This window comes from Mobula birostris, chromosome 20, assembly GCF_030028105.1.
Source record: "Mobula birostris isolate sMobBir1 chromosome 20, sMobBir1.hap1, whole genome shotgun sequence".
In the NCBI taxonomy this organism is placed as follows: domain Eukaryota; kingdom Metazoa; phylum Chordata; class Chondrichthyes; order Myliobatiformes; family Myliobatidae; genus Mobula; species Mobula birostris.
Window position 1 is genome coordinate 15,809,949 of NC_092389.1, and position 25,860 is coordinate 15,835,808.

The 25,860-nt window shown below is 42.5% G+C and overlaps 1 protein-coding gene across 3 annotated transcripts in view; it reads left to right on the forward strand.

Annotated features, from left to right (window-relative positions):
• The window catches only part of igsf9bb (immunoglobulin superfamily, member 9Bb), a 749,555-nt gene that overhangs the window by 315,562 nt on the left and 408,133 nt on the right, over positions 1-25,860 (forward strand). The gene's annotated exons all lie outside the window — the stretch shown is intronic.

Below are 25,860 nucleotides of genomic sequence, written 5' to 3' on the forward strand. Positions count from 1 at the left end.
AGCCACAAAATTGAGGGGTGACCTTCTAGAACAGAGGTAAGCAGGGATTTTTTTTTAGTCGGAGAGAATGTTCTGCCACAGACTGCTGTGGAAGCCAAGACCGTGGAAGTTGATAGATTCCTAATTGGTTAGGGCATCAAGCGATATGGTGAAAGGGCAGGTGTTTGGGATTGAATGGGATCTGGGATCTGCCATGATGAAATGGCAGAGCGGACTCGATGGGCTGAATGGCCTAATTCTGCTCCTATGTCTTATGGTCTTATGCTGGGGGCAGCCTGCAAGTATCACCACACATTCTGGTGTCAACGTCACATGCCCACCATGTTTGTCAGAACAACACAGAATACAACAAATCTGAACATACCAAGTGACAAAACAGGAACAGCAAAACAAGCCCCCATTCTTCCCACCCACCCACCCACCCACCCATGCTCATACACATTCCTCTCACATCTGGACAGGCCGTCTTCAGCTTCCAGCCCCCAGTGCACTCTCAGTCATTGGATAATCAACTTCCCCAGCAGATTCACAGAGATTTGCAGACTAAGACTATGACCATCAGGCCTTAACCTCTGGACTTCCAATCGACTTTTGGGCTTCAATCTGGACTTTTGATTGACCATCGGTATCAGCCCAGGACTCACCAAGAGGTCCCTGGATAAGAACACAAAATCTAAGCCTTGAACTTTGGACAAATCAATGAAGGGAGTCTGAACATTAGGCCTCAAACTCTGACCAGATGCCTCATCAGAATGCTCACTGAAGTCCTCTGCAGGATAACCCGTGTGTGACTTTAACCTCCAGAGAACTGACACCAGCACTCTTCTTTTCAGCCCTGGCCGCAGTCAACCCGAGCCTATCTGCTTATTTACCGCTTGCTTATCCTGCCTCTAAGCTATGTCATGCTAGTAGTTGAGTAAGCTGGAGGAATCTACAGAATCCTTTAGTGGCTTGGAGTGAAGGCGTTTTGTGCTCTCCATTCTCTTCTTGCTATTCTGTCTTTGCTAGATTGGACTTCTTAGCTGTCTTAGGTGAGAGGCATAAGGGTATTATTATGGTGGATAGAGGGGGAGGATAAAAACATTTGCTTACAACATGTGCAGCTAAGAGACTGTAGAATATAAAAAGAAAGATTAGGTATTATCAATGGTTCAGGGTGGTTGGAGGAGGACAGCAAAAAATATGTACTGACACCATCTGTAGCAAAGGGATTATAAGAGACCATACAATGTATAAAAGGAGGGTTAAATGTTGTCCTTTTCTACACATTCCATAATGGACATGCCTACTCCCTCCTCTTGCCTATTCCACATGAATTAGCTGTTGGGGTGACCTTTTTCTACAAGAGAGAAGTAAGTATATTATTGACATATGATCAGTGTATTGTCAGGCTTGAATAGCTGGCCCTGTGCACACACTGTAAGACGTAGGCATGAGTCTTGAAGTGGGATTGTGTGTGAGCATGAGGGGTAGGAAGAGAATGTGAGTTGGGAATTCTGCCTGATCGACATGATTGGGGACTGAATAGTGTGACTTTGGATACATGAAAACAGCAATGAGTGCAAAACAACAGAATGGTAGAGTGTGTATTTCTGGCTCTGATACATTAGGCAGGGGCTGAGGTTAAAGGTATAACTGGTAATATATGATATCTAACAATACTTCACTAACATTGACCTTACCTGACTTTGAGAAGTATTGCATCTAAGTGCTGAGGCTTGACTTCTGTGACTTCAACTACCTCTTGGGTTTGGAGTGCCTCCTGGCTTCCTGGATTTAATGGCACCTCTCCATTCCTTCTGCCAAGCTCTCTCATGCAGTACAGAAACATTATGGAGCTCACCTTCTCCTGTGTATTCTGGCAAGTCCGAATCACATCCACCTGACTCCCGTCATCGGGGCGCCTTCCCTTTAAGAACGATAAGCTAGCCACAAATACTGCAGGATCAACTTTAAGTTGGGTAAGTCAATCATGAAGTTGTTCTCTCCCACTTGCCATCACTGAGCTACTACAACAATCAACAGAGCATTAGTGCTTACTGGACTAAATTTTCTTGATTAGTAGTCAACAAAAATTTGGAGATTTGTTTGCATCAGATCAGAAAGGCACATTGCAAGCCTTGTTTCTATTTTCAGGGCATTTCCATCTTGCTCCCAGAAAGCATGTTATTGAAATTAATAATATTTCAGCAGTACTGCGGTAGCTAGTTTCTAACCATGAATAAGCCTACTGATTCCTGTTAACCTTTAGGACCATTGAATGTCCTTTGGCAAAAGGTGTGATATTGGCAACTGTCAAGGAACTGATCTGACCCTACAATATAACAGCCATTGTGCATAAAATGTCTGTTGTTATTCCTTTCCGCACCTTGTGGCACATGAGGCAGCAACCTTGCTATATCTTTAGCATTTTTGTCAGTTTTTGTTACAAGGCCAAGTTGCCAGCTTGATGCTCAACTCAGCACGTATGGAAAGCATGCATGCAGCCAGCTGGATTCGAACCTAGGCCCGCTTATTTCGAAGTCTGGCACAGATGCCTCTACACCACCGGCCAGCATAAGATGTTGGTTCCACCCAAATTATGTTGATAGTGAGTTGAAGAGGAAGTTGATGTAATGGCTGGTGAGAATCAGATCTGGATAGGTTGATGAATCTTTCAGCTTGAGGTAATCTTCTTCTCAGTGAAGAAATACCCATTACTGGAGGATTTACAGCTGTGGAACATCAACTGTTTATTAGCCTGAATGGATGTGCAAGATGAATGGGAGCCGGCTTACTAAATCCAGCAAGACTTTAACTTGACTCAAGTGGCCATTTATTGATTGATCTGAAAGACCGAGGGCATCCTCTACAGCAGATGTTGGCAGTGGAAAAAATGTGCAGCTTGAGTATAGTTCTCCGTCTTGTCGGCTTCACAGCTCAAAAGGGATATTGTAATCATTACTGCCATCGTGGCTTGTGTCTGTTATGACAGTGAATAGAACCAAATCTAGCAATTGGACAGGGTGAAATATAATTCCTAGCTTTGAATGGAACTTCGAGCTGTGATAGTGAGAACTTATATCAACTTACATGTGACACAGTTGCTATAGAAAGTATACAGAATTGATTTTTATCAGTTAAGATACTTGATAAGAAGATTTAATACCATCCCACAATCCTGATTGAGAAGTTGCAGAACCTGGGCCTCTGTACCTCCCTCTGCAATTGGATCCTCAACTTCCTAACTGGAAGACCACAGTCTGTGCAGATTGGTGATAACATATCCTCCTTGCTGATGATCAACACTGGCACACGTCAAGACTGTGCGCTTAGTCCACTGCTCTACTCTCTATGTACACATGACTGTGTGGCTAGGCATAGCTCAAATACCATCTATAAGTGTGCTGACGATACAACCATTGTTGGCAGAATCTCTGGTGGTGACGAGAGGGTGTACAGGAGTGAGGTATGTCAGCTAGTGGAGTGGTGTCACAGCGACAACCTGGCACTCAACGTCAGTAAGACGAAAGAGCTGATTGTGGACTCCAGGAAGGGTAAGACGAAGGAACACATACCAATCCTCATAGAGGGATCAGAAGTGGAGAGAGTGAGCAGCTTCAAGTTTCTGGGTGTCAAGATCTCTGAGGATCTAACCTGGTCCCAACATATCAATGTAGTTATAAAGAAGGCAAGACAGTGGCTATACTTTATTAGGAGTTTGAAGAGATTTGGTATGTCAACAAATACACTCAAAACCTTCTATAGATGTACCGTGGAGAGCATTCTGACAGGCTGCATCACTGTCTGGTATGGAGGGGCTACTGCACAGGACCGAAAGAAGCTGCAGAAGGTTATAAATCTAGTCACCTCCATCTTGGGTACTAGCCTACAAAGTACTCAGGACATCTTCAAGGAGCGATGTCTCAGAAAGGCAGTGTCCATTATTAAGGACCTCCAGCACCCAGGGCATGCCCTTTTCTCACTGTTACCATCAGGTAGGAGGTACAGAAGCCTGAAGGCACACACTCAGTGATTCAGGAACAGCTTCTTCCCCTCTGTCATCTAATTCCTAAAGGGACATTGAATCTTTGAACAAACAACACATATAAAAGTTGCTGGTGAACGCAGCAGGCCAGGCAGCATCTCTAGGAAGAGGTGCAGTCGATGTTTCAGGCCAAGACCCTTCGTCAGGACTAACTGAAGGAAGAGTGAGTAAGGGATTTGAAAGTTGGAGGGGGAGGGGGAGATCCAAAATGATAGGAGAAGACAGGAGGGGGAGGGATGGAGCCAAGAGCTGGACAGGTGATAGGCAAAAGGGATACGAGAGGATCATGGGACAGGAGGTCCGGGAAGAAAGACAAGGTGGGGGGGACCCAGAGGATGGGCAAGGGGTATATTCAGAGCGACAGAGGGAGAAAAAGGAGAGTGAGAGAAAGAATGTGTGTATAAAAATAAGTAACAGATGGGGTACGAGGGGGAGGTGGGGCATTAGCGGAAGTTAGAGAAGTCGATGTTCATACCATCAGGTTGGAGGCTACTCAGACGGAATATAAGGTGTTGTTCCTCCAACCTGAGTGTGGCTTCATCTTTACAGTAGAGGAGGCCGTGGATAGACATGTCAGAATGGGAATGGGATGTGGAATTAAAATGTGTGGCCACTGGGAGATCCTGCTTTCTCTGTCCGCTTTCCGCAGGGATCGATCCCTACGCGACTCCCTTGTCCATTCATTCCCCCCCATCCCTCCCCACTGATCTCCCTCCTGGCACTTATCCACGTAAGCGGAACAAGTGTTACACATGCCCTTACACTTCATCCCTTACCACCATTCAGGGCCCCAAACAGTCCTTCCAGGTGAGGCAACACTTCACCTGTGAGTCGACTGGGGTGATAGACTGCGTCCGGTGCTCCCGATGAGGCCTTTTATATATTGGCGAGACCCGACGCAGACTGGGAGACCGCTTTGCTGAACATCTACGCTCTGTCCGCCAGAGAAAGCAGGATCTCCCAGTGGCCACACATTTTAATTCCACGTCCCATTCCCATTCTGACATGTCTATCCACGGCCTCCTCTACCGTAAAGATGAAGCCACACTCAGGTTGGAGGAACAACACCTTATATTCCGTCTGGGTAGCCTCCAACCTGATGGCATGAACATCGACTTCTCTAACTTCCGCTAATGCTCCACCTCCCCCTCGTACCCCATCTGTTACTTATTTTTATACACACATTCTTTCTCTCACTCTCCTTTTTCTCCCTCTGTCGCTCTGAATATACCCCTTGCCCATCCTCTGGGTCCACCCCCCCCCCCCCGTCTTTCTTCCCGGACCTCCTATCCCATGATCCTCTCGTATCCCTTTTGCCAATCAACTGTCCAGCTCTTGGCTCCATCCCTCCCCCTCCTGTCTTCTCCTATCATTTTGGATCTCCCCCTCCCCCTCCAACTTTCAAATCCCTTACTCACTCTTCCTTCAGTTAGTCCTGACGAAGGGTCTCGGCCTGAAACGTCAACTGTACCTCTTCCTAGAGATGCTGCCTGGCCTGCTGCGTTCACCAGCAACTTTTATGTGTGTTGCTTGAATTTCCAGCATCTGCAGAATTCCTGTTGATTGAATCTTTGAACACCATCTCATTTTTTTTATATATATACAGTATTTCTGTTTTTGCACATTTTTTAAATATCTATTCAATAAACATAATTGATTTACTTGTTTATTTATTTATTTATTTATTTATTTTTCTCTCTGCTAGATTATATATTGCATTGAACTGCTGCTGCTCAGTTAGCAAATTTCGCGTCACATGCCGGTGATAATAAACCTGATTCTGATTCTGATTTTCGACTCAATGTGAGAATGAGAAAAAAAATTAAATTAAATGATATCATCCATTCCTTTAGCTGTTTTAAATGTTTTATAAGATTAAAACCACTGACCTGGTATTGCAAGGATATTTTTACATCATTCATTATTGGGCTGTATTGTTAATGCATGACGGAATTTAAATCACCTTGTTTAATTAGCTCCCATTGCTCCTCCTTGACTGAGTGATGACTGCAATGTGAATCTGTTCTGATATGTCATCAATAAAAATGGAAATTGTTTTTCAGATTTAAAAATAACAAGCTAGTCAAGAAAGCTTTCTCATTCATTGTACTGATATTTCCATTTGAGTGGCATAATTTCAAGTGGCACTGAAACTAAGCAAGTGCCTCTCAACCATTTGTGCCCTAATTCTCATGCACGAGGAGAGAGCCACAACCTACAATGTGACCATAAATGGAACAAATAAACTTAAAGACAGGCAAAAACTGGCCAGCTGGTGCCATGATCAAAACATTCTGTTGTCTGTCATCCTCGGGGCGGCGTGGTAGCGTAATAGCACAACGCTTTACGGTACCAGCGCCCCGGGTTCAATTCCTGCCGCTGTCTGCATGGAGGTTGTACGTTCTCCGCGTGACCCTGTGGGTTTTTTCCCGGGTGCCCCACTTTCCTCTCACAGTCCAAAGGTGTACCGGTTGGGAGGTTAATTGGTCATTGTAAATTGTGGTGTGACTAGGCTAGGGTTAAATTGGGGGTTGCTGGGTGGCACAGCTTGAAGGGCTGGAAGGGCCTGTTCTGAACTGCATCTCAACAAATAAATAAATAAATAAAATTAAGGGTTAATATTGGATATATACTATTCCTCTCTGACATACCACTGCCTTGCTCTTTTGTTGCATTTCTGAATCCTATTCTGTCTTTCTGCACTTTTGTCTTCTGTGTTAGGAACATTTTTTAATGATTTTGGGAACATTACAAAAAAGAAAGCTTTATCTTAAATTGTTCACATGGCTGTCCAGAACACTTCAAAAGTTGGCCTTTTTATTGGAGAATATGGCAGCCTGTCAGTACACAGTCAGATCCCACAAGCAGAAAATATATTGGGTCAACAGATAATCAAACTTTTGTGACAGTAGCTCAGCAATGATGTTTTGGCTATGTCATTTTTCTCTAAAACAGTGCCATGTTTTTTAAATGTTCATCTGAGGACTCTGGTGCAGTCTGAAACATAAAATGACTGTGGAACTCAGCAGGTCAGGCAGCATCTTCCTCAGCCCGAAACGTCGACTCTTTATTCCTTTTCATAGATGCTACTGAACCTTCTGAGGTCCTCTAGCATTTTGTACTCTATGTGTTACTCTTTCCAGCATCTACAGGATCTCTTCTGTTTATGGACTGATTGATAGGGTTCTGGTAGTTCATTTTATATTGGCCTCAGTTTTTGTTTGCAAACTGTTTCCATGTTGTTTTGAATGACAGAAATAAAAGTTGCTTTGAACTCTCAAACCTCTGTTGGAGAAAACGTATAACTGAGTGATTTAACATCATGGCTTGAGAGCCCTAAGCAAGCATTGCCTCTGAAAAAGAAACTGGCTTCCTACTCAGTGTACAGTTTAATAGCACAATCTATCACAAACAACAAATAATAATTGAGAATGAGAAAACAGATTAGGTAGCTGTAATAGGTTACACCAACTCTCCTGCATTCCTTTCTAATTGGTATCCATAGAAATCCAACTATAATATACTGCAAGGTATTAATTTTGAGCGATCTTTAATCATAAGTACAATGAAAGTCAATGATTAAAGCTTGCTTTTGCTTTAATATTGCCACCTGATCTACAAAGGAAACATGAGTGTTTTCAATTATTTTCCTTCATCGTTAAATTAAAAGCAAAGTTGTTTGTGTTTACTCATCTGGAGAAAAGGGCAGAGTTGTTAAATTCTTTGGTAGGAATATACAGTATGTAGATATACAGCACTGTGCAAAAGCTTTATAAACATGTAAATAAAGATTCTGTAAAGCAAAGATGCTTTCAAAAATAATGAAATGAAAAGTTTCTTAATATCAAAAAAAATTACTGCAAAAACATTAAACAGTAATACAGTAAAAACTAAATCAAATCAATATTTGGTGCGACCATCCTTTGCCTTTAAAACTGCATCAATTCTCTTAAGTACACTGTTGTGCAGTTTTATAAGGAAATCGGCTAGTTTGTTGTTCCAAGCATCTTGGAGAACCAGCCACTGTTCTTCAGATTTCGGCTGTGCTATTTGCTTCCATCTCCCCAGGTAATCCCAGACAGCCTCAATAATGTTAAGATCAGGGCTTTCTGGAAACCATACCATTTGAATCCATATAAAAAATCTAGGGTGCCTCAGAATTTTGCATAGTATTGTATATGTACAATGGATAATGTGCACCCAGTAGTCACTTTATTAGGTAAACCTGCTGGTTAATATCTAATCAGCCAATCATGTGGCAGCAACTCAATGCATAAAAGCATGCAGACATGGTCAAGAAGTTCGGTTCTTATTCAGACCAAACATCAGAATGGAGAAGAAATGTGATCTAAGTGACTTTGGCTGTGCAGTGATTGTTGGTGCCAGGCAGGGTGGTTTGAGTATCTCAGAAATTCCTCTTCTCCTGCAATTTTCATGAACAATAGTCTGTAGAGTTCATAGAGAAGGCGTAAAAAACAAAAACCTTCAGTCTGGGCACACAATTCTGTGTGCGAAAACTTCTTTTTAATGAGAGATGTCAAAGGAGGATGCCCAGACTGGTTCAAGCTGACAGGAGGGCAACAGTAACTCAAATAACCACACATTACAGCAGTGGTGTGCAGAAGAGGATCTCTGAATGCAAAACATAGCGAACCTTGAAGTGGATGGGCTACAGCAGCAGAAGACTATGGACACACACTCAGTGGCCACTTTATTGTGTACAGGAGGTACCTCATAAAGTGATCACTGAGTGTGGGTTATAGAGAATTATGGAGAGATCTAACGACTAAATTGAAGACCAAGATAAAGATTTATAAAATATATCAATGGTTGATTTTAAAATGATGAAGTTTTGGGTACTTTCTGATGTTTCCCACCAAGTGGATAATGGAAAGCAACTAATACCAAATCTCCTAGATGACAACAGAATATAAAAGATGCCGGTACGATTAAAGTAAGAGAGAAGCCAGCTGAATGTAAGAAGAAGAAGTGAAAATTGAAAATAATAATGGAAAAGTTACAATGTAATGGCTAAGATAAGAGAATCAGTGGGGTTTCAATAGATGTAATAATAGTGAAAAATTGGTCTGGGCACCAAGGGAACAAACTGGGAGTCCATTGGTGGAGTTATAAAGCATAGCTAAGGTATTACATAAGCACTTTGCCTCAGTGCTTTAGGGAAAGTGTGAGGGGTGTGTTGGAAGACTTGCTAAGTTTAAAATGTGCTGAAATGAGAATTCAAAGTATGGCAGCTCTAAGAATAGATAAACCTCTGCTCTGGAAAGACTACTTCCCAGGTTGCTGAGGGACCTGTATGGCGACTAAGGACAGAGAGATGAAACCCTTCATTCAATAAAAGGGAGGTAAATATAAACCTTTTTATCACCAGACAGTCAGCTTGGTGGGAAGCTTCTAGAAATATAATTCAGAAGAAAGGTAAGCAGCCTTTTAAGTATGCATTGCCTAATAACAAAGGTCTAATGCAGACTTATTTAAGGGAACATTATGTTTGGCTAAATTAAGGATTGCCAAGGTTAACAAGAGCATCATAGCTGATGATATTAATAGTACTTGCAAAAGAATGTACATTAAGGTGTATATAATAAGCTTCCCAGAACAAAAGAAGGTAATGGATCAAAAGGATGAGAAACTCCTTTGACCACAAGTCCATCAGGCAGAGGTCCTGCAGGCACTCCAGGAGAAGTATTTGATGGACACAGAGTGGTCAATTCCTGCGCAGACTGTACAGACTATCTGGCAGAATTTCTCATTGCCAGACCTCACCAACAGGAGCCAACATCTCGCCTGGCTGACAGTGAGAGGGGCCCTCCCAGTCTGTACCTCCTTGCGTGCCTGGAGTATCACTTCCACAGCACTGCCCGCGAAGTGACAGTAGCTCACTTCTTTGCGGACTATGGGTTTGCAAAGAGGGTGTGGAGACAGATGCAAGAGCTTGTGCCACGGCTCATACCGAGCAGCTGCCTGACAGCGGATTCGCTGATCTGCGAGCTGTTCCCAGGGTCCCTTACGGAGGCAGACATCAAGTGCTGCTGGCAGATCAACTTTGGTGAAAGATGGTCTTTGCTCTGCCAGCACGTCAAGGTATCCGTGGAGGAATGCTGCCAACTGGCACATTCCAGACTGCTGGGATACTTGCTGAGGGACGCAGTGAATCTTGGTGCAGCCACCGCAAGGGCTCGGTGGGGGAGGACCACGGTGTAGGGTTCTTGTGCTACTGGAGTGGGAGGGGCTGGATTGGGGGTGGAAGACCCTCAATTATTATAATAGGATACCACCCCAGGGAGCTACACGAGTGGCAGTAATGCTATGGGTGTTTAGGAATGTAATACAACAGTACTGAAAGCATTAACTTTGAATGTCAAGAATAAAATGGTTTATTCTTATAAATATTTTTTTTATTATGAATAGTTTATTTTGTTAAAAAAAATCCTGCGGTGAGAGAATCACCTCCTGCTATCCTCGGGCCTTTTTCTTTGAAAACACTTCTGTAAAGAGCCTTTATATAAATGCAGGTTGCTATAGTAACAATAAACTTTGGTTTAGCCCCAGCTGGAGTATTGATTTTATCAGACTTTAGAAAGGCTCTGTAAGTTTTTGAAACGGTGCAGAAGAGATTTACCAGATAAGTTCCACTTGTGGATTTGTATCTTATTTGACTGGTATTCTCCAGGCAGTGAAAGCAAAAAGGAGCTTTGAAATGAATGCTTAAAGTCTTGAAGGATGAGAAAATAAAGAGAAAGGGTGCAGTTTTAATTAACAGAGGCAAGGTAACATTGAGATTTGGACTGCTAATGGGGTGCAGTACAGACACTCAATCATAACCTTGGAAAGGGAACAGTATAACTACAGTATTTGGAAAGAACAGATCATGGGGACATGGGGAACAAATGAGCAGAGCAGCTGCACAGCTGGGGGAACTGCGGCCTCACAGCACCAGTCACCCAGGCTGAATCCTGACATCCAATGGCACTTGGTTTGGAGTTTGCAAGTTCTCACTGTGGCTGCGTTAGGATCCTATAAGTACTCTGGTTGCCTCCAACATCCCAAAGATACATTGATTTGGTAGATAAATTGCCTTTAGTGTGTGCGTGAATGGTATAATGTTTTGGGAGTTGATGGGACCACAGGGAGAATAAAATAGGACTTGTGTAAATGGGTGCTTGATGTTTTGTGTAGATTCTATGGTCAAGGGGGCCTTTCACTGTGGAATATAACTCTGTGAATCTAATGAGGTTATCGATTAATAAATTCTCCGGCTTCCAGCCAAGTACAGGTATTGCTTATAACCAAGGTTTCGACGACAAACTCTGCTATCTTCATCAGGGATGGTGCCTAGGCATGTCTAGTTCAGTGGTATTTAGACCCCCTTACTCCATCCCTCTGATTGGTTAGTCCTCATCTAATCAGGTTTCTGCTGTCCTACCTTGCTGAAAATTCTTTTCCTCCAGGTTTACTTCAATGGCTAAGAACTGGAATTTGATTGTAAAGAAGGTGAGATTGCAGAAACCTGATTGGATGAAGACTAACCAATCAGGAGGGATGAACAATAGGGGTATAAATACCACCAGACTAGACGTGCCCAGGCATCATCTCTGGTGAAGATGGCAGAGTTTGTCGTCGAAATTTCAGTTATAATCAATACCTGTGCTCAGCTGGAAGCCCGAGAAGAGTTTATTCGCCATATATGCTGGGAAGCACCAGATCCTTTTTAATGATGGTATTATTCTAACTGGATTACTTTTTGAGAGAGCTGATGCAGACTTAATGGCTTGAATGGCTGCTTTAGTACTACCTCAGGCTTCAGTGACACGAGTATAGCAGTCTCAGGATATCACACCTGAATCCTATCAGCCTTTTCTTATTTGATGTTTGTGTTTTGTTCATTGGAGCAGATAGGTACACTTGTTGAAGTATTATTTTCAACTATTGCAAGTGAAGTTTCATCAGGCTACAATATTCCCAAGACCATGCAAACACTGAGCAGGAATTATATCTGAAGGAAATAATCAGGTAATTCACCGTGATTTTACATTTGGCTAAAAAAGAAATTGACGGTCATTTGGTTGAGATTCTTCATCACAATAACGTCCTTTACCAGTCCTCTAAATAACAGCTGCAGTTTTAGATGAGAATTGTGTGCTGGTTGCAAATACAATAGGCAGATCATTTCATCCCAGAATGCATTTGCAATAGCATCCCTGGTTCAATATTGATTATAATGCTGTGGCTGACTGTGCTCATGGCTATTATAGAAAGAACAAAAAACAAGTTTTAACAAGCAGCCCATATCTTGGGAGCCATCAACTGAAAAGAGGAGATATCAATGATGAACGTCATCACTATGCTCAGTGGACCCGCACAGCTTTTGCCCATGTGAAAATGTTTGAAAATCAGGGCTTCACAATCAGCCCCATTTCTGTCTTGAACTACCACGGTCCTATTGGGCAGCTGTGATATCCTGTCTCCGGAAGGCTTCAGTGGAATACATTACTGTAGCAGGTACCAGGAGAGGTGCTGCCTGGCAAATCCATTACTAATAAAAGGAATTTAACACCAGCATCTTCTCCCAATGTCCTCATAATTCAGTATTCAAGGCTGTAGTTACATTCAGGCAGCTTTGATAGGTTACATCAGTTGCTTGCCCAGCATCAGATTGTCAATACTGGCATGCTTTTCTGAGCATTGTGCCAATGGGTTTCCAGTCTGAGAGAAAAAAAAATTCAAAAAGTGACTTGAAAATCTCCTTGAGAAGGTGCAACTTCCCCACTGTCTCCTGGGGATCCCTAGGTTATATTGAGAACCTTGAGTCTGTTCTTTAGAGGCACATGGAAGCCCAACAGAAGCAGAACTTTGTCTCTCAACTATCTGAGCATTTAACCCATCGTGTCCAAGCTGTGGCAGAGTCTGCAGGTCTTACATCGGCACCAGCAGCTACCCCAGAACCCCAAAAATTAGAGGATATCCACAACAATGAGGTGTTAGTTTAAAAGGAGGAAAGTAAATAGGATGGAAAATTCTGACCTTTGAAACCAAGATGCTTCCTTGGTTGTCCAGAACCACTGCTTCACAGAGAGATTTGTCCTTCAGTCATATGAAGGGCAAGATTGTTCAGAATATCCTACCAGATACCCACTAAATATGCCAGGAAGGGTTGCAGCTTATTGAATAAGATGAGAGTGAATTTTTAGTGAGCTGAAAAATCATTATAACTATTCATCTCTGGCACTGAAAGTAAGTGCTTACAGCATAAACCCCCATCTCTTCAGATTTTAATTATCATTCTTTAAAATTATAAACTCCAAAGTTTTCTTTTTTTCTCTCTTTCTCTCCATATTACTTTCCATGCAGGACTTCACATTTCAACAAATACTTTATTGCATTCCGAGTGTAGGCTGGTGAATTAGATAGAATCCTTTAATCCGATTGGTTGAGAAAATGCATACTGGCCTTGTTTACACATAATTTGAGGATATGTAGAATATACTATCCAGCTCGCTTCCCTTTTCTGAATGACCAACCTTCCTACTGACTTTGATAGTCAAGTTAAATACCAAGAGCTGTGAAACATGTAATAAACTGTTTTATAATTATTTATGATCTTAATGTGGTATTCATTGGTATATACGGACCTTTAATATCCAAATATTCCATGTGGCAAGACTTTGTTGTATTGGAATCTGCCAATACAAGTTGAGTTGAACAGGTACTATGGATCTGTCTTCACTAGGGAAGACACAAACAATCTCCCAGATGTAATAGTGACCGGAGGATCTAAGGAAACGGAGGAACTGAAGGAGATTCACATTAGGCAGAAAATGGTTTTGGATAGACTGATGGGACTGAAGGCTGATAAATCCCCAGGGCCTGATGGTCTGCACCCAAAGGTACTTAAGGAGGTGGCTCTAGAAATCATGGACGCATTGGTAATTATTTTCCAATGTTCTATAGATTCAGGATCAGTTCCTGAGGACTGGAGGGTAGCTAATGTTATCCCACTTTTTAAGAAAGGAGGGAGAGAGAAAACAGGGAATTATAGACAAGTTAGCCTGACATCAGTGGTGGGGAAGATGCTGGAGTCAATTATAAAGGATGAAATAGCGGCACATTTGGATAGCAGTAACAGGATCGGCCTGAGTCAGCGTGGATTTATGAAGGGGAAATCATCTGGAATCTTTTGGAATTTTTTGAGGATGTAACTATGAAAATGGACAAGGGAGAGCCAGTGGATGTAGTATACCTGGACTTCAGAAAGCCTTTGATAAGGTCCCACATAGGAGATTAGTGGGCAAAATTAGAGCAAATGGTATTGGGGGTAGGGTACTGACAGGGATAGAAGATTGGTTGGCAGACAGGGATTAACGGGTCCCTTACAGAATGGCAGGTGGTGACTAGTGGGGTACCGCAAGGCTCGGTGCTGAGACCACAGCTATTTACAATATACATTAATGATTTAGATGAAGGGATTAAAAGTAACATTAGCAAATTTGCAGATGACACAAAGCTGGGTGGCAGTGTGAAATGTGCGGAGGATGTTGAGATAATGCAGGATGACTTGGACAGGTTGGATGAGTGGGCAGATACATGGCAGATGCAGTTTAATGTGGATAAATGTGAGGTTAACCACTTTGGTGGCAAGAACAGGAAGGCAGATTACTATTTGAATGGTGTCAAGTTAGGAAAAGGGGAAGTACAACGAGATCTTGGTGTCCTTGTTCATCAGTCACTGAAAGTAAGCATGCAGGTACAGCAGGCAGTGAAGAAGGCTAATGGCATGTTGGCCTTCATAACAAGGGGAGTTGAGTATAGGAGCAAAGAGGTCCTTCTGCAGTTGTACAGGGCCCTGGTGAGACCACACCTGGAGTATTGTGTACAGTTTTGGTCTCCAAATTTGAGGAAAGACATTCTTGCTATTGAGGGAGTGCAGCGGAGGTTCACTGGGTTAATTCCCGGGATGGCGGGACTGTCATATGTTGAAAGATTGGAGCGACTAGGCTTGTATACACTGGAATTTAGAAGGATGAGAGGGGATCTGACTGAAACATATAAGATTATTAAGGGATTGGACACACTAGAGGCAGAAAACATGTTCCCGATTTTGGGGGAGTCCAGAACCAGAGGCCACAGTTTGAGAATAAGGGGTAGGCCATTTAGAACAGAGTTGAGGAAAAACTTTTTCACCCAGAGAGTTGTGGATCTGTGGAATGCTCTGCCCCAGAAGGCAGTGGAGGCCAATTCTCTGGATGCTTTCAAGAAAGAGTTAGATAGAGCTCTTAATAATAGTGGAGTCAAGGGATATGGGGAGAAGGCAGGAACGGGGTACTGTTTGTGGATGATCAGCCATGATCACAGTGAGTGGCGGTGCTGGCTCGAAGGGCCAAATGGCCTACTCCTGCACCTATTGTCTATTGTCTATTGCCATAGTTTAAGAGTTTCATCCCTTCTATGAGAGAATTCTTTTCAAGGTTTGTCCTGTAGAGCTGTGTAATAGAGAACTTTCTGATCTATCATTGTTCCCTGCAATGTATGCTCGACAAACCTCACCTGCTGAGGGAAAATTACTGATTTGATGGCTCAATGATTGTACAGGAATTTGTGTACCAATTATATTTCCTTTATTTTTTTTTCAAATTTAATTAAAAAGCAATGAAGATTTCTACCTTGCACAATGGATACACTGTTGATAGCTCCATCCTTTTATTTCTCTAGTATGCAGCAACCACCACACCAACGTTACAGAAACTACAATAAATCAGTTTTTTAAATTGGTTCTTGGAATCACATTTATTGTTCGCTGAGCTACAGTCAAAGAATCATACAGCACAGAAACAGGGCCTTCAGCCTCTGAGCCCATGCTGATCTTCAGGCACCCGGTTACACTAATCCTAACTCAATCCTGCTTTATTTATTTTCTCTATATTCCCTCAGATTTTCTTACCCACCTACACTACAGGCAAATTACAGCAGTTAGTTACCCTACCAAACCACAGGGATTTGGGGTGTGCTTGGAAACGGGAGCAGTCAGGGGAAGCCCAGGCAATCACAGGAAGAACTCCACACAGGAGGTCAGAATTGTTGGTTATATTGGTGGATATATTGATGGTTGTCCTGATGTGATGATGGAACCTGGCCTCAAAATCCTATTATTCATGCACAGCCACTGTTTCCTGTATGGTGTTTCCTCAGGAGCTCTGAGTTTTTAGACCTAGCAATGATGGATGACAATTCTGAAGATGCTTTGCTCGGTAGGGTTGATTCTGGGCAGCAGGGGATCCCCGACTGTCTTCAAGCTGCTGCTCATAAAATTCAAGTAACACAAAAGAAAATTATTGCCACTTGGAATGTAAGAACCCTATAGCAAGCAGGAAGATTGGACAATGTGATAAATGAAATGAAATTAACATCATGGGAATTAGCGAAGTTCGTTGGATAGGTGCTGGAACATGTCAGAATAGAAATAAAACACTAATTTATTCTTGTGAAACATCCCATACTAATGGAGTAGGAATTCTTATGGATGAAAACATAGCAAAAAGAGTTTAAGGACATTGGGCAATATCAGAAAGTGTGCTCCTTGTTAGATTCAGAGGACAACCATTTGATTTAGCAATTATACAGGTATATGCACCAACAACAGATGAAACAAATGAGGATATAGATAAATTCTATGAAGAGCTTGAACAAGCAAAGAGTGGATGCAAATCTCAAGATATTGTTATTGTCATGGGAGATCTAAATGCTAAAGTAGGACAAGGTGCTGATGGAAATACCATAGGAAAATTTGGACTAGGTGAAAGAAATGAAAGAGGTGAGAAATGGGTAGAATGGTGCAAGATGAATAATCAGGTCATTATGAATATCTACTTTAAAAACCAGTCAAGACACTTGTGGACCTGGAAAAGTCCAGGTGATAACACTAGAAATCAAATTGACTTTATTACTATAAACCTAAGATTTAGAAACTCAGTGACTCAATGCAAAACATATCCAGGTGCAGACTGTAATAGTGACCATAACCCCGTAGTATGTCATGTAAAAGTAAAACTTAAAAAACTGAAGAAGCAAAAACCTGAACAATCCCTTGACTACTGACAATTAATTAAAGGAGAAAACTTAAGACAAACATTTACAATTGAAGTAAGGAATAGATTTCAAAGTCTAGAAATAGAATCTGTTGAAGATGATAGCAATCATGTAGAAATGAAGTTTAACCCTCTAAAGGATGCCTTGGTAGAATCAGCAAAGTCAGTAATTACTAAAAAAGAAAAAAGCACAAGGAATAAATGGATGACAGATGAAATCAAAAATCTAATGGAAGAAAGGAGACGGAAGAAAGCAAATCCCATAGAATACAAGTCCTTAGATAAAAACGTTAAAAGCTTATGTCAAAAAGCCAAAGAAGAATGGTTAAACCAGGAATGTGAGCAAATAGAAAGAATCCCTGTCACTGATCCAAAAAGGTTACATCAACAAATCAAGAATATCAGTGGTAAAAAGCTCCTCTCTTCTTCAGGTGGATGTTTGAAAGCAAAGGACGGTACCATTATCATGGAAAAAGATGAGATTATGAACAGATAGACTGAGTATATTCAGGAATTATTTGAAGATGATCGAGGCGAAAAACCAGAAATTTTGGCCATTACAGAGACTTGGCTGGCACTAGGGCAGGAATGGATTCTCAATATTCCTGGATTTCAGTGCTTGAAAAGGGATAGAGAGGGGAGGAAAGGGGAGGAGGGGTGGCATTACTGGTCAGGGATACTATTACAGCTACAGAAGGGGTGGGTAATGTAGCAGGATCCTCTTTTGAGTCAGTATGGGTGGAAGTCAGGAACAGGAAGGGAGCAGTTACTCTATTGGGAGTATTCTATAGGCCCCCTAGTAGCAGCAGAGATACAGAGGAGCAGATTGGGAGGCAGATTTTGGAAAGGTGCAAAAATAACAGGGTTGTTATCATGGGTGACTTTAACTTCCCTAATATTGATTGGCACCTGATTAGTTCCAAGAGTTTAGATGGGGCAGAGTTTGTTAAGTGTGTCCAGGACGGATTCCTGTTACAGTATGTGGACAGGCTGACTAGGGGGGACATCATACTAGATCTAGTACAAGGTAATGAACCGGGTCAGGTCACAGATCTCTCAGTGGGTGAGCATCTAGGGGACAGTCACCACCGCTCCCTGGCCTTTACCATTATCATGGAAAAGGATAGAATCAGAGAGGACAGGAAAATTTTTAATTTGGGGAAGGGCAAATTATGAGGCTATAAGGCTAGAACTTGCTGGTGTAAATTGGGATGATGTTTTTGTAGGGAAATGTACTATGGACATGTGGTCGATGTTTAGAGATCTCTTGCAGGATGTCCCTTTTGAACAGGTCATACTTCCCCCATAATTGGGATCTCTTCTGGGGGAAGTATGACCTGTTCAAAAGGGACAGGTGACACCTGAACCCGAAGGGGACCAATATCCTGGCGGGAAGGTTTAATAGAGCTGTTAGGGAGGGTTTAAACTAATTTGGCAGGGGGATGAGAACTGGAATGGTAGAGCGGAGGAGGGGGAGAACAGAAATAAACCTAAGATAGTGAGCAGTAAAGATGTCAGGAAGGACAGGCAGGTGATGGGGTAAATTTGCAGCCATAGGGATGAGTTGTAGTGCAATAAAGTTGCAGTGAAATGAAAGCGAAAAGTACCAAATACTGGTCTTAAGGTGTTATACTTAAATGTACGCAGCATAAGGAATAAGGTGGATGATCTTGTCGTACCGCTACAGATTGGCAGGTATGATGCATGTCTCTGGGAGCAGAACATCCAAGGATACCCGGTGTATCAGAAGGATAGGAAGGTAGGCGGGGGGGAGGCGTGGCTTTATTGGTGAGAAATACTATTAAATCATTAGAAAGAGGTGATATTGGATCGGAAGGTGCAGAATCTTTATGGGTTGAGCTAAGAAATTGCAGGGGTAAAAGGATCCTGGTGGCAGTTATATACAGTCCTCTAAACAGCTGCAGTGATGGGGACTACAAATTACAACAGGAAATAGAAAAGGCTTGTCAGAAGGGCAGTGTTATGATCATTGTGGGGGATTTTAACATGCGAGTGGATTGGGAAAATCAGGTTGGCACTGGATCTCAAGAGAGAGAATTTGTAGAATGTCTACGAGATGGCTTTTTAGAACAGCTTGTTGTTGAGCCCACTATCAGCTGTACTGGATTGGGTATTGTGTAATGAACCAGAGGTGATTAGAGAGATTGAGGTGAAGGAACCCTTCGGAGGCAGTGATCATTAACATGATTGAGTTCACTGTGAAATCTGAGAAAGAGAAGCTGAAATCCGATGTGTCGGTATTTCAGTGGAGTAAAGGAAATGACAGTGGCATGAGAGGGGAACTGGCCAAAGTTGACTGGAAAGGGACACTAGCCGGAAGGACGGCAGAGCAGCAGTGGCTGGAGTTTATGCGAGAAGTGAGGAAGGTGCAAGACAGATATATTCCAAAAGATAAGAAATTTTCAAATGGAAAAAGGATGCAATCGTGACTGACAAGAGAAGTCAAAGCCAAAGTTAAAGCAAAGGAGAGGGCATACAAGGAGGCAAAAATTAGTGGGAAGAATAGTAATAGTAGTAATAATAGTGATAGTAATACTTTACTAATCCTGGGGGAAATTGGTTAAAAACAGCCACGTCTCAGTAAAGCACATGACACTGCTCTCCCGAAATGTTCTCTGACTCCTGACAAGCGCCGTCAGTTCGTCGATTTTATTCCCCAGCGATCTCACATTTCCCACGATGAGAGAGGGGAGACACGGCTTATAACTTCTCTTCTCCATAAGCCTCTGTTGTCTCGACCCGGTCCTCTTCCCTCGCCTTTTTGACCCCCCTCTGCATCCTCTGTGTGTTTTCCTCCAGATTTCAGCCGGGAAGGCAGAGGATTGGGAAGTTTTCAAAAGCTTACAAAAGGAAACTAAGAAGGTCATTAAGAGGGAAAAGATGAACTATGAAAGGAGGCTAGCAAATAATTTCAAAGAGGATACTAAAAGCTTTTTCAAGTATATAAAGAGTAAAAGACAGGTGAGTGTAGATATAGGACCGATAGAAAATGATGCTGGAGAAATTGTAATGGGAGATAAGGAGATGGCGGAGGAACTGAAGAGAAAGTACTCAAGAAGCTGAATAGTCTAAGGGTAGATAAATCTCCCGTACCAGATGGAATGCAATCTCATGTTCTGAAGGAAGTAGCTGTGGAGATTGTGGAGGCATTAGCAATGATCTTTCAAAAGTCGATAGATTCTGACATGGTTCCGGAGGACTGGAAGATTGCAAATGTTACTCCGCTATTTAAGAAGGGGGCAAAGAAGCAAAAAGGAAATTATAGACCTGTTAGCTTGACATCCGTGGTTGGGAAGGTGTTGGAGTCGATTGGCAAGGATAAGGTTACAGACTACCTGGAGGCATATGACAAGATATGCAGAACTCAGTATGGATTCCTTAAAGGAAAATCCTGCCTGACAAACCTATTACAATTTTTTGAGGAAATTACCAGTAGGCTAGACAAGGGAGATACAGTGGATGTTGTATATTTGGATTTTCAGAAGGCCTTTGACAAGGTGCCACACATGGGGCTACTTAACAAGTTAAGAGTCCATGGAATTACGGGAAAGTTACATGTCGATAGAGCGTTGGCTGATTGGCAGGAAACAGAGAGTGGGAATAAAGGGATCCTATTCTGGTTGGCTGCCGGTTACCAGTGGTGTTGCACAGGGGTCCGTGTTGGGGCTGCTTCTTTTTACATTGTACATCAATGATTTGGATTATGGAATAGATGGCTTTGTGGCTAAGTTTGCTGATGATATGAAGCTAGGTGGAGGGGCCGGTAGTGCTGAGGAAACAGAGAGTCTGCAGAGAGACTTGGATAGATTGGAAGAATGGGCAAAGAAGTGGCAAATGAAATACAATGTTGGAAAGTTTATGGTTATGCACTTTGGCAGAAGAAATAAACGGGCAGACTATTATTTAAATGGGGAAAGAATTCAAAGTTCTGAGATGCAACGGGACTTGGGATTCCTCGTACAGGATACCCTTAAGGTTAACCTCCAGGTTGAGTTGGTGGTGAAGAAGGCGAATGCAATGTTGGCATTCATTTCTAGAGGAATAGAGTATAGGAGCAGGGATGTGATGTTGAGGCTCTATAAGGCACTGGTGAGACCTCACTTGGAGTACTGTGGGCAGTTTTTGTCTCCTTATTTAAGAAGGGATGTGCTGACGTTGGAGAGGGTACAGAGAAGATTCACTAGAATGATTCCGGGAATGAGAGGGTTAACATATGAGGAACGTTTGTCCGCTCTTGGACTGTATTCCTTGGAGTTTAGAAGAATGAGGGGAGACCTCATAGAAACATTTTGAATGTTGAAAGGCATGGACAGAGTGGATGTGGCAAAGTTGTTTCCCATGATGGGGGAGTCTAGTATGAGAGGGCATGACTTAAGGATTGAAGGGCGCCCATTCAGAACAGAAATGCGAAGAAATTTTTTTAGCCAGAGGGTGGTGAATCCATGGAATTTGTTGCCACGGGCAGCAGTGGAGGCCAAGTCATTGGGTGTACTTAAGGCAGAGATTGATAGGTATCTGAGTAGCCAGGGCATCAAAGGTTATGGTGAGAAGGCGGGAGAGTGGGACAAAATGGGAGAATGGATCAGCTCATGATAAAATGGCGGAGCAGACTCGATGGGCCGAATGCATGACTGCTGCTCCTTTGTCTTATGGTCTTACAAATTTGTCCCGGTGAGGAAGATAAAGAATGGTAGGGTGAAGGAACCATGGGTGACAAGTTAGGTGGAAAATCTAGTCAGGGGGAAGAAGGCAGCATACATGAGGTTTAGGAAGCAAGGATCAGATGGGTCTATTGAGGAATATAGGGAAGCAAGAAAGGAGCTTAAGAAGGGGCTGAGAAGAGCAAGAAGGGGGCATGAGAAGGCCTTGGCACGTAGGGTAAAGGAAAACCCCAAGGCATTCTTCAATTATGTGAAGAAAAAAAGGATGACAGGAGTGAAGGTAGGACCGATTAGAGATAAAGGTGGGAAGATGTGCCTGGAGGCTGTAAAAGTGAGCGAGGTCCTCAATGAATACTTCTCTTCGGTATTCACCAATGAGAGGGAACTTGATGATGGTGAGGACAATATGAGTGAGGTTGATGTTCTGGAGCATGTTGATATTAAAGGAGAGGAGGTGTTGGAATTGTTAAAATACATCAGGACGGATAAGTCCCCGGGGCCTGACGGAATATTCCACAGGCTGCACCACGAGGCAAGGGAAGAGATTGCTGAGCCTCTGGCTAGGATCTTTATGTCCTCGTTGTCCATGGGAATGGTACCGGAGGACTAGAGGGAGGCAAATGTTGTCCCCTTGTTCAAAATAGATAGTAGGGATATTCTGGGTAATTATAGACCAGTGAGCCTTACGTCTGTGGTGGGAAAGTTGTTGGAAAAGATCCTTAGAGATAGGATCTATGGGCATTTAGAGAATCATGGTCTGATCAGGGACAGTCAGCATGGCTTTGTGAAGGGCAGATCGCGTCTAACAAGACTGATAGAGTTCTTTGAGGAGGTGACCAGGCATATAGATGAGGGTAGTGCAGTGGATGTGATCTATATGGATTTTAGTAAGGCATTTGACAAGGTTCCACACTGTAGGCTTATTCAGAAAGTCAGAAGGCATGGGATCCAGGAAAGTTTGGCCAGGTGGATTCAGAATTGGCTTGCCTGCAGAAGGCAGAGGGTCATGCTAGAGGGAGTACATTCAGATTGGGGGATTGTGACTAGTGGTGTCCCACAAGGATCTGTTCTGGGACCTCTACTTTTCGTGATTTTTATTAATGACCTGGATGTGGGGGTAGAAGGGTGGGTTGGCAAGTTTGCAGACGACACAAAGGTTGGTGGTGTTGTGGATAGCGTAGAGGATTGTCGAAGATTGCAGAGAGACATTGATAGGATGCAGAAGTGGGCTGAGAAGTGGCAGATGGAGTTCAACCCGGAGAAGTGTGAGGTGGTACACTTTGGAAGGACAAACTCCAAGGCAGAGTACAAAGTAAATGGCAGGATACTTGGTAGTGTGGAGGAGCAGGGGGATCTGGGGGTACATGTCCACAGATCCCTGAAAGTTGCCTCACAGGTGGATAGGGTAGTTAAGAAAGCTTATGGGGTGTTAGCTTTCATAAGTCGAGGGATAGAGTTTAAGAGTCGTGATGTAATGATGCAGCTCTATAAAACTCTGGTTAGGCCACACTTGGAGTACTGTGTCCAGTTCTGGTCACCTCACTATAGGAAAGATGTGGAAGCATTGGAAAGGGTACAGAGGAGATCTACCAGGATGATGCCTGGTTTAGAGAGTATGCATTATGATCAGAGATTAAGGGAGCTAGGGCTTTACTCTTTGGAGAAGGAGGATGAGAGGAGACATGATAGAGGTGTACAAGATAATAAGAGGAATAGATAGAGCGGATAGCCAGCGCCTCTTCCCTAGGGCACCACTGCTCAACACGAGGACATGACTTTAAGGTAGGGGGTGGGAAGTTCAAGGGGGATATTAGAGGAAGGTTTTTTACTCAGAGAGTGGTTGGTGAGTGGAATGCACTGCCTGAGTCAGTGGTGGAGGCAGATACACTAGTGAAGTTGAAGAAACTACTAGACAGGTATATGGAGGAATTTAAGGTGGGGGGGGGGTTATATGGGAGGCAGTGTTTGACAGTCGGCACACCATTGTGGGCTGAAGGGCCTTTACTGTGCTGTACTATTCTATGTTCTATGTTCTATGTTAAGAAAAACATTGAAGGGTCAAGGAATTGAAAAACTTACTGATTTAATCAATGACATTTATGAGACTGGAATAATACCAGAAGAGATGAAAAAATCAGTATTTATCACTCTTCCTAAGAAACCTGGAGCAATAGCATGTGAATTACATAGGACCATAAGTTTAATGAGTCATATCACCAAGATACTTCTAAGAATTTTGATGACAAGAGCTAAAAGTAAGATACAAGCTGAAGCAGGTAAAGAACGATGTGGTTTTGTGAAAGACAAAGGTACAAGAAAGGCAATATTGATGTTAAGGATACAATCAGAACGAGCTAGTCAAGTGCAAAAAGATTTGTTTGTTTTATCGACTACACAAAAGCATTTGATAAAGTGAAGCACAATAAATTATTTGAAATATTACAGGAAACTCTGGATCTAGATTCGAAAGACCCCCGCCTAATCAGAAAGCTGTACTGGGAAGAAACTGCCGCTGTAAGAATAGATGGAGAAGTGAGTCAGTTTACAAAAATCAAGAGAGGCGTTAGACAAGGGCGTGTTTGCTCCCCTTATTTGTTTAATGTGTACAGTGAAACAATATTACAAAAAATAAGAGATATCTTGGGAATCAAAGTTGGTGGTGAAAACATCAATAATTTCAGATATGCAGATGACACTGTGTTAATTGCAAGTATGGAGGAAGAACTACAAAACTTATTTGATATAGTTGTTGAAGAAAGTGCAAAAATGGGCCTATCTATCAATTGCAAAAAGACAGAATGTATGGTGATATTCAAAAAGGAGAATCCTATCTGCAGGCTGAGAATAACGGGGAAGATATAAAACAATTACAGAACTTTTGCTACTTAGGAAGCTGGGTGACATCAGATGGCAGGTGCGACATGGACATCAAAAGAAGAATAGGGATGGCGAAAGACACCTTTACGAGAATGAAGAGTATACTGACCAATACTAAACTAGGCATGACAACCTGCCTCAGAGTACTGAAATGTTACATTTATCCAGTTATGCTATATGGCTCAGAATGTTGGACAATGTCTAGTAACATGAGGAAACGAATTGAAGCAGCAGAGATGTGGTTTTTGAGGAGGATGCAAAGAGTATCATGGACGAAACGAATATCTAACGAGGATGTCATGAACAGAGCAAACACAAAAAGAGAAATAATGTATGAGATCATGAAAAGGCAACGTAACTTCATTGGACATGTGATTAGGAAAGAGGAGTTAGAATGCACGATAATTATGGGAACAATTGAAGGGAAGAAAGCAAGAGGAAGACAAAGACAAATGATGATGGAGACAGCAGCCAGAGAACTAGAAATGAATACCAATTAATTGATCTACTTGACCCGAAACAGGAGTGAGTGGGCCATGGCAGTCAAAGCTTAAACTGGGCATGGCACCTGATGATGATGATGAATGAGGGGACAGGAATCTGCTTACAATTGCCTGTGGCATTGCTATTGGTACCATGGAGAGCATCTTGACTGGCTGCATCACTCTCTGTTATGGAGGAGTCGCTATACAGGAACAGAAACGTTTGCAGAGGGATACAGACTCAGCCAGCATCATCATAGGCACTAGCCTCCCTAGTTCAGAGACATCTTCAAAAGGTGGTGCCTCAAAAAGGCGGCATCAATCATTAAGGAGCCCATGACCCAGGATGTGCTCTCTTCTTATTACCTTCAGAGAGGAAGGGCAAGAGCTTGATGTTTCAGGAATAGCTGCTTCCTCTCCGCCATCAGAATTCTGAGTGGACAATGAATGAACCCATTAACACTACCTCACTACTTTTGCTCTCCTTTTGCACTACTTAAATAATTACATTTCTTATTATAATAGTATTTTTTTTATGAATTTTACTCTACTGCCGCTGCAAAACACCAAATTTCACAACATCCGTCGGTGATATTAAACCTGATTCTGATTCTCTTCTCCATTCCTTCCCAGCAAAGTTGCAGGGAAATTAACTTGTGGAATTACAATTGACAATTTACTGTAGAGTGAGC